This window comes from Mastomys coucha, unplaced genomic scaffold, assembly GCF_008632895.1.
Source record: "Mastomys coucha isolate ucsf_1 unplaced genomic scaffold, UCSF_Mcou_1 pScaffold15, whole genome shotgun sequence".
In the NCBI taxonomy this organism is placed as follows: domain Eukaryota; kingdom Metazoa; phylum Chordata; class Mammalia; order Rodentia; family Muridae; genus Mastomys; species Mastomys coucha.
The window spans coordinates 80631661-80641349 of NW_022196897.1; the positions used below are offsets into that span (position 1 = coordinate 80631661).

The window sequence follows — 9689 nt, forward strand, 5'->3', positions numbered from 1 at the left end:
CCCCCTCCCTCCCACCCACTTTCCTTCCTTCCTTCCTTTCTTCCTTCCTTCCTTCCTTCCTTCCTTCCTTCCTTTTTTCCTTCCTTCCTTCCTTCTTTCCTTTTTATGTGGGTTCTTGGGAGATCAAACTCAGGCCTATGTGCTTACAAGGCCAGCGCTTTACCCACTGTGCCCCCATTCCAGTCTTGTAGCCATATTTCTTAAAGGGTATCTGAAATCTGGAGCCTAGCCTGTGTGTGACAATAATTGTAGCTCAGGTAGGAGTCCCCCTTTCTTCTAGACAGGTGAGGTCTCAGGAATAGACTGGAAAGAAAGCTGAGGACACAAGGAACTTTGGAGAACCTCTGTGGAAAAGGGGGCTCTCTAGTCACCCTCTTTCTGAACCCCATAAGCTGCCCAAAGACTTCACTAAGCTTTCTTAGAGTTTAATTTACAGCCAGCCAGTGAGTGGAGCTAAAGTTTCATGAGACAGGATCATCCAGTAGACCTGCTCAGAAACTCCTGCCTGGCGTCTCCCCTCAGTAAGAATCCAGCTTCTCCCTCACCTCACAGAAACAGCTCACTTGAAGAGCTTAGCTCAGCCTGGTGCAGCAGAGGGTCACACTTCCAGACAGGTCTCTTTGTGCTATGTCTCACCCCCTCCTCCTCTACCTTGTTCTGCTTTCATGATCACGGCCCCTGGCATGCTTAGGGCTAAATCCATGCAGTGTTAGCTGGGTTTTATTAAACTCCCTAGCCTGGAGATAACAGGGCTGCAGACTTCTTTCATTCTTTGGTGCAAAGAATGAGCACATATAGGCATTTTTGACTCTGAAAGCCAAGCAGTTTGTTTAAAGCAAGAATTGAAAACTCAAGTGAGGAGCCTGGTGGGTTCATCAATGAGCTGGGCTGGACTGGCTTGGGGTGGGGTGGGGGATGGGGTTGGAAGCTTACTGGGAGAGATGAGTAGGCTGAGGACAACAGGAACTGATGGATTCTCCACACCAGAGACCATAGGGCTTTTTCACTATGGGGCTGGAGCAACTTGGTGGGAATGCAGGGTGATAGTTGCCAGATTCTTCAATATTTCAAAGAAAAATGTACAGATGGATTTTTGGATGAAAATTTCTAACTTTTCAAACACATTTTGGGCCAGAAACCAAATCTTGGTTTGTTTGCTTTCTCAGTTTGAAGATGGAAGGACAAGAGAGAATGAACCTGATTCGACAGCCCTTTTTCTAAGAATGTTGATCCATATCTGAGATATCTGAGATGGAGTCTTAAACATCCTAAAAGACCATCTTGAGCAGCTCTTCACTGGGGATTAAGTTTCTAACATGAATTGGGGTGGGACACACATTCAGACTGACAGGGACAGTCAACAATTAGTCATGGCTGGGGAAGGGCTCATGAGGTCTTACCCTTCACTGCTGAACTATTGGCTACTGACAGACCCTGGAGATCTTTGGTTGTACGTCCATTGATGAGCCCACCAGGTGCTAAACCCGAGGTCAGGACACAGAACATCTCTGGTTGTCATTAGGTTCTAATACAAGGCAGAAAAGAATGTGAGACTGATATTTGTAGGGAAATGGGGGTGGAAAGGTAAGGGGAACTGAGAGAGGATAGGGAATGAGAATAATCAGCATGCGTTTTTTTCAAGTGTGTGTGAAATTGTCATGAAAGGAATCTGACTAAGAAGAAAAGTAATTGATAAATTCCTTATGCTTATTATACACAGAAGCCTGGGATTTAAGTCAAAGCTTTGTAAGTTTAAATCCCACCCAAATCATCATCAGATACAACATATTGGACACATCAGCCCCAGTCAATCTCATCTTAAAGCTAGTGATATCTGCTTTGAAAATGAATGTGATTAGGGTTAGTATTTACAAACAACACACAGTGCCTGGTGCTCAGTAGTAAAGGATGACTTTCCTCTATCTGATGAATGGACGATTGTTAAATACAAGGTGCCAGTTTTATTATAGTAAACAGGTCAAAGCCAGAATGGCCAACTGTGGAAGTAGGGGGGATTAGCAAGGAGTCTTTTTGGAGCTTTATGATGGGAAGAGATAAAAGAGGAGGGATGAGTCAAGTTTCCAACCCCTTCCCCAAACTGTATCATTGCACTTATTTTTTATTACTTGTGTGTGTGTGTGTGTGTGTGTGTGTGTGTGTTCATGAAGGTCAGGAGACAACTTTTGGGAGTTAGCTTTCTCCTACCATGTGAGTCCCGGGATCCAACTCAGGTCATTAGACATGATGGCAAGTTCTTTTGCTCAGTTTACGCCCTGATCCACTATACAGCCCCCTCCCCCACCCCTACCTCTGGACTTATTTTTAAAAGTACATGTTCTTAGCTTCTGCATGCAAGATTGTTGATGTTTTCTTTAAAAATGCTTTAAAAGTAGTTTACAGCTAAGTTCACAAGTTAGGACATCTTTTTCTGTACTTTAAATCTAGACTATCTGAACTGTAATGTCCTGTATAGCTATGATTCCATTTTTTCCCCCTCCTGTTCTGCTGCTCTTTCGTTTTTTGAATGCCCATTGCTGGGGTTTCTCCTTCTCCCTTAGCACTATTAGTGTACTCACATTGGCTTACTGTAAATTAATAGCAAAGGTGAAGGGACACCTCTTTTCCAGTGTTTTTCCTGTATGTTCCTAATCGAAGCAGTTTCATTTGCCACTGGACCGACAATCATATTCCAACTGTGTCTGTGTCTTGTGCCGTGGTCACTGCAGTGTTCCAGCTGAGAACTTCCTGTGTATGATTGTTTCTAGATGAATGCTTCTTCATTTCATGAGGTTGGACTACTGAGGAAGGGCTTGCTGGGTGGGAGGATCTGAATGGGTAAGAGGCTTTGGGTTGCTGTATTTATTCAGCAATTGCTGAAGGAGGGAGGCCCCAAATGAATGAATGGAGCTGGTACTCCCAAAGCTGATGGTGGGCCAAGAAGGGCTCCGAGAAGAAAAGGTTCAAGCTGCTGTTGCAGGTCTGCAAACGAGAGGTGGTTGGAGCCAGATGCCCGAAGGGACACAATCCTCTTAGAGGTTACTTCTGCTTCTGGGCAACAGCACTGGGTTCAGGGCCACGGGTGTTTCAGAGCAAGCCTACCTGCTCACTAGCACCTCCGAGACAGGCTGCTTGTCCCTGTACTGTACTAAGACTCTGGGCTCTTACTTTCTTCTTTCAGGCCATTTCACTGAAATCTGAGAAAATGATTGATCATTTTAAATCAAGAGACAAATAGACATGCTGGGCAGTCAGACCTCCTTCCAGCCAGTGCACATTTAATGCATCCCATAATGGTTACAAAGCCATCAGCATGCAATGTTTGGTGAATTCTGTGTTGTGACAGGCAGAATGGTTTGTCAGGGTTGCAGCTGAAGGTGGGGCAGGAGGACTCTCAGACTAGGGACTGGATGTTTGACTCATTTCTATGCAAATAGTAAGAAGGCTCAAGAGTGACAAGTGCTAAAATGGGGGAAGGTGGCTGCTGACTGACTTGGCCTTTGGCTTTCCTGAGCAAGGTTAGAATCTTCCACTTGCTTGTTCGGAGGGAGAGAATTATAGGCATTTCGGGTGCCAGGTTTAGATTCCAGATCCATTTTTGTTCTTGTTGCTTTAAGCATATTACTGCCTATAACACACCATCCCATGAATGTGCTTATAAAATTCTAACTTTGACTGGGCATGATGGCACACACCTTTAATTCCAGCACCAGAGAGGCAGGGGCAGGTGGATCTTGGTAAGTTTGAGGCCAAGTCTGGTCTGTATAGCAAGTTCCAGGTCAGCTAGAGTTCCAGAGAGACACTGCATTAAAAAAATAATTCACCAGCCATTGGACTGAGGTCAGGGACTGGTATGGAAGAGTTAAGGGAAGAACTGAAGGAGATGAAGGGGATGACAACCCCATAGGAAGAGTAACAGTATCAACTAACTCAGACCCCCCCCCCCCCCCCCCCCCCCCGCAAGCTCCCAGAGACCAAGCCACCAACCAAAGTGTATACATGGGCACATATGTAACAGAGGACTGCCTTGTCTGGCCTCAGTTAGAGAGGATGAGCTTAATTCTGTAGAAATTTGATGCTCCAGAGAAGGGAGATGCTAGCAGGGGTGAGGTGGGGGTGGTTGAGTGGGTGGTGGATCATCCCCTCAGAAGCAAAGGGGAGGGGGAGATGATGGGGTGAAAAACTCGGGGTTAGGGGACCAGGACGGGGAGCAGTACATAAATTAAATTTATTTAATAATAAATAAAAAATAAAAAGAAAAGAAATGCAACTTTTCTTTAATGACTGCTGCTTATCAATCCCTGGGGCTAGAAGTGCATGATCAAGCAGAAGCGATGCCCATCACTTCCTGGAGCTCTCAGCCTTGTACCTGCAGTGAATGGAGCTTCCCTGGGGTGATGGAAATCACGCCTGGGAATGTCAGTGTCTCCAGCCTTGAAGTGTGAAGTCCTCTCCTTCATCTTGAGCTCTCGTCATGGAGAGTACTTGTAAGCCCCAGCCTTGTCCTTTGCCCTGAAGGGACTCAAGAAGATATTGACAATGTGCTTTTCCTAGAATCTGGTCTATTGCTGGTGTGTCTGGCACATGGCTTACTAAAAACCAGGACTTTTTTTTTTTTTTAAATCCTGGCTGATGCTGTAGTCACTTTTGTCACACACTTGTACCTGTCCCCCAACCCCTACCAACCCACCAACCCAGATACTTCCTACCTTTGCTTAGCAGAGAAGATTCTGGGGTGTCAGTGCAATGCTGTGAAGCAGAGCATCTGAACTCTAGACACACCATGGATTCCAGAAAGAAGAATGAACTTCAACAGGCTGTGGGAAGGGAGAACACTCTTGGACCAGCATGTTCAAACAGTGGGTGGGGATCAAGAGGTAGCAAAACCAAGGGGTCTGCAGACTGAATCTTTTGCTGTGACCCAACAGGTTTCCCAGAAGAGCTCTGATGGGTGGGCTTGTGAAGCCTGTGGAATCAGCTGTGGTAGAGAGATGGTTGCCATAGCATATGTGCACAGCTTCTAAGCAGTGTGGTTCAGCAGACAGTTTGAATAGGCTGTATCTAGCAGGGCCATAGTGAGTTGGTTGGGCAAGGCAGATATCTGGTCCAGTCATCTTGAGGAGGTGGGAGGAGATGGAGGACAGCACAAGGGTTGCCTAAGTCCTACGTCTGTTAATAGAAATGTAAAACATGCTTAGAACAAAGGCTGGGGGAATGCACATGTGTAAGAAGCCACTAAAATCATGTACACTCCCTCATCTGCTCTGCAATCCTAGGCCTGCACAGTTGCATAAACAACATGCAGAGTCCATTTGTGAATAGCCACCATATTGTTAAAGACTTTCTGTTGTTGCTGTGCTTCCTTTCTGATGTTTGATCACCCAAATAGAATGACAGTATTCTTACCTTAAACAACCAAACAACCACAAGAGGACCTAGCATGGCTGTTGAAGTTGCATTGGGAGTTGGTTAAAGGAATCTGCAGTTGAAAGTGAGCAGTTTTTCCAGGTCTGCACACACACAGCAGGTAGTTGGCGCCCTAGCAGGGCTTCTGTGGTTTCCAGATACCACAGCCTAAAGAACTCAAAGTTGCAAAGCAATTGACCATTGTCTCTTTATCTGGAATTAGTCTGTTTTTCTCATCCTGGAAACAGTCCCTAGAAGTAACAGTCAGATTCCTGTTCTCATTTAGGGAATTATGGACTTAGATGGTGGCAAACACCTAGGTTATGGTAGTTCACAATAGTTACAGGATTTTCAGGACTTTATGTGACTGTGTATTTCGAAAAGTGTTTTGTGCTATTCAGATGGAGCCAGAAGGTAATTTGGTGTCTTTGGGAATCCTACTGTGTGGCATATGGTCTACCCAGGAGGGAATGGTCTGAGTGAAAGCATGGATTCTAATCATAAGATTGTGTCTAGAGGGGCTGGAGGAATGGCCCAGAGGTTAAGAACACTGACTGCTCTTCCAGAGGTCCTGAGTTCCATTTCCAGCAACTACCCGGTGACTCACAACCATCTGAAATGGGATCAGATGCCCTCTTCAGATGTGTCTGAAGAGAGCGACAGTGTATTTGCATACATAAAAGAAGTAAATAAATCTTTAAAAAGAGTTTGGGTCTAGGGCACACTTCCAAGAGACAATAGAGGATGCAGCCAGATGTCAGACTGGAGTTCTCTGCATAACTTAGCTACTAGTTATGTAGCTTAGCTACTTAGCCCTCAGAGGGGCTAGTACATGGAAGCCCTTTCTTGCCTTTGTTTCTGCTTCTTCTCTAGTGGACAGATGACACTGGAGAGTGGGTCATGGTGGTGTGAACAGTGATGAGGGGAGGAGAGGACCAGTGGCTGGGGAGTGTGAAGTAGATGTGAAAATTGTTTGGAGTGAATTTTTAAATTTTGTGATAAGTGTGTGTTTAATGTATAGTGTATGTGTATACATGCTTGTGTGTATATAGGTATGCATGTAAATGTGTGGATACTGTGGATACATGCAGAGGCCAGAGCTGATACTGAGTGTTTTTCATTACTGTCCTGCTCTCTCTGTCTTATCTTTTGAGACAAAGTCACTCATTGGGCCCACATTCACTCATTTCTTGCAGCCCAGAAAGAGCCTGGGGTCCTTCTATCTGCCCTGCCCCAGCACCAGGGTTATAGAAGCACATGAGAATGCCCAGTCTTTATGTGGTCATTGGGGATCTGAACTCAGGTCCTCATGCTTGTATGACAGGCAGTGAACACAATGAGCCATCTCCCCAGCTTCTGAAGTATATTGTTTTTATAAAGCATGATTCTAATTAAGTGATTGTAGCTTTTATTCTCTATAATTACAAGACCCCCCAAATTTCCCACAAGAATTTGCTCTTCATCATTACTTCTAGGAATTCCTAATCACCTCCCCCTCCTTCATAAGAAACCTGTTGTGTCCTAAATCATAACCAAGAAACACATTTATTGTAGCACAAAGCCAATTAATAATTGTTAAGTTGTTGGTTTGCCAAAAGTTTGTTGAACACCCACTCTCTATTACTGAATGCAGATGACATCGGAATACACAGGTGAATTGTCTGCAAATAGCTCACAAGTTGTTAAGGAAGACAGTGTGGATCACGTCAAGGCGGGCATAGTGGTGAGTCACATGTATGAATGATGTCCAGAGCAGACTGGAGGTTTGCAGAAGCAACATCAGAACAGTATCACAGGTTGTGTTTGAGAATGTCTCTTGGAAGTGATAATTCCTGTAAGAGTTTACTAAAGCCATAGACAGAAAGACTCTTTAAGAGAAAGGCAACCAGCATGTGATAAGTCATAGATTTTGTGTGTGTGTGTGTGTGTGTGTGTGTGTGTGTGTGTGTGAGAGAGAGAGAGAGAGAGAGAGAGAGAGAGAGAGAGAGAGAGAGAGAGAGAGCAAAGAGAAACCTCAAAAATCTTAAATAACCCTGGTAGCTGAGTGTGGAAGAAAGGAAGTCAATACAACTAGCTTTCCTATTTCCTTTTCTAGTGAGACTTAAAAATTCTGGGTTCATGCTTTACATTTCTCTGTGTTTCTCCATGTTACCCAGGGATGGTGAATTTTGATTGTCAATTCCTGGATTAAGAGATGCCCAGGAGATGCATGACCTACACTTCCGAGTGTGTCTATGAGGGCCTTCCCCAAGGGGAATCTAAGCCAGGGAGATGCTCCCTGAATGCTGGGAACACCATTCCACAGGATGGAGCTCAAATGCAATAAAAAAGGAAAAAGGGAAGCCCCAGCAAGGTTTGGCTCTCCAAACCTCCTTCCTGCCTTCTGGTTGCCATGATACATCCTGTTCTGCTCTCCCACCTCACCCTGCCCACAGTGTTGAAGTGACATTTCTGCAACTGTGAGGCAAAAGAAATGCCCCCCTCTTTAAGTTTTCCTCAAGAGTTTTGTCTCAGCAATGGAAAGTCTGAGTGATACACTCCTTAAAAGTGACAATAATGTTCTGTTGAATAAATAAAAGCTGCCTCATGCTTAATTACGGATAATCTGCTGGTCTCATCTCAGAGCTGCTTATCTGATGTCTATTCCCTTAGACCCTTGAGACAAAAATGGTGACATGGATTCTTTCTGCTTTCAAAGTGCTAGAAACTTCTTTGCAAATGGCAAGAAAGAAGCACTAAATATTTAATGCTCCAAAGTTAAATATTATTACAAAAGTAATTTAATATAAATGTTTCAGCAACTCCTTATCCATATTTCATGTTGGAAATGGGTATCTGATTGCTAATGTTTGTGTGCAATTAATTTTAATGGTTACATACTCTCAATTTCTCTCAAGTTTCCTCTTTAGAAGACTTCAGCATCTGCTGGGGAAAATGAAAAGCTGGAGACATTAGATGTCACCGTGTACAGAAAAAGATACAGACTCCTGAGTGGAGGTCTTCAAATGACAAGTTAATAGGCACTTGGGAGTTGCTAAGTGGTACATAGGCAGAGATGCTCTAAGACTCTGCAGCACAGTGCTAACAGCTGACATGATGCCTTGATGTCTCCCTGGTGTTGGGCCCTTCCCTTGCAGTCTACCACTATTTCATTCCTTCATGGCATTGATAACGACTGCAATGACTTATTACTGAGTGCCCACAATGTCCCATGGATTATAATGAGACCATTATATCTAATCACAAAAGCCAGGAAAAATTGGGATATATTCCATTTTTCAGAGGTACAAAACAGGTTCAAAAATGACATTTCTCAAGAGCCAGGATGATTTTGTTTTCTGACTCCATGGTTTGTGAGTCCTATATCAACCCTGGTATCATCATATTTTTCCCCTGTAATTCCAGGAGCTCAGTGAAGGAATAGGGCACTCCATCTGTGAATCATAAATGTTTGTGGGATGAATGAGCAGAGACAAGAATCAGTTTTATAAAATTATTAATAAATGAAGCACTTGCTATCTCACAATTACTTCTTAAAACAAAACTCTTTCTGAGGCTGAGGCATGGTTGCTTTTCTCTAATGCAAATGTTCTTAAATTTTACAATTTTTTTTCCAAATAGTTCTATTCTTTTTTTTATTTTATTTTTTTATTAGATATTTTCTTTACTTACATGTAAATTTCCCCATTCCCAGTTTCCCCTCCAAAAAACAAAGAAACAAACAAAAACAAATCCCTGTTGCCTCCTCCCTCCCCATGCCTGCCACCCCACCCTCTCCCATTTATTGGCCCTGGCATTCCCCTACACTAGGGCACAGAACTTTCACAGGGCTGAGCTCCTCTCCTCCTATTGATGATCAAATTGCAATCCTCTACTATACACATACTGCCAGAACAATCAGACCCCTCCATGTGCGGTCCTTGGTTGGTGGTTGAGACCCTGGGAGTTCTGAGGGTACTAGTTAGTTCATATTGTTGTTCATCCTAAGGTGCCCTTCCTTCGGTCTCTGCTCCATAGTTAATCTCTGCAACTCCTTCCTTGGGTATTTGGTTCCCCCTTTTAAGAAGTGTACTTTGTGGGGCTTGGTATATAAAAGCAAGCCTGTATCTTCCTTGCCTGTAGCCATCAGGATTCCTGGATGTGTGGTGATGGGTAAACTCAGTGATGGTGAATCTTCATCCCTGTAGCCCCACTCTCTTTGCATGCTGACAAGTGTCACTTTTTTTTTTTGATATTTTCTTTATTTACATGCGAATTTCTCCATTCCCAGTTTCCCCTCCAAAAAA

At 43.9% G+C, this 9689-nt stretch overlaps 1 long non-coding RNA gene across 1 annotated transcript in view; it reads left to right on the top strand.

Moving 5' to 3' along the window:
* Window positions 1-7127, top strand: part of LOC116090536 — a 60001-nt gene extending 52874 nt beyond the window's left edge. The window contains exon 4 of the long non-coding RNA XR_004118719.1: window positions 7037-7127. This is a non-coding gene — a long non-coding RNA (uncharacterized LOC116090536). The remainder of the gene's footprint in view (window positions 1-7036) is intronic.
* The last annotated feature ends 2562 nt before the right edge of the window (window positions 7128-9689 follow it).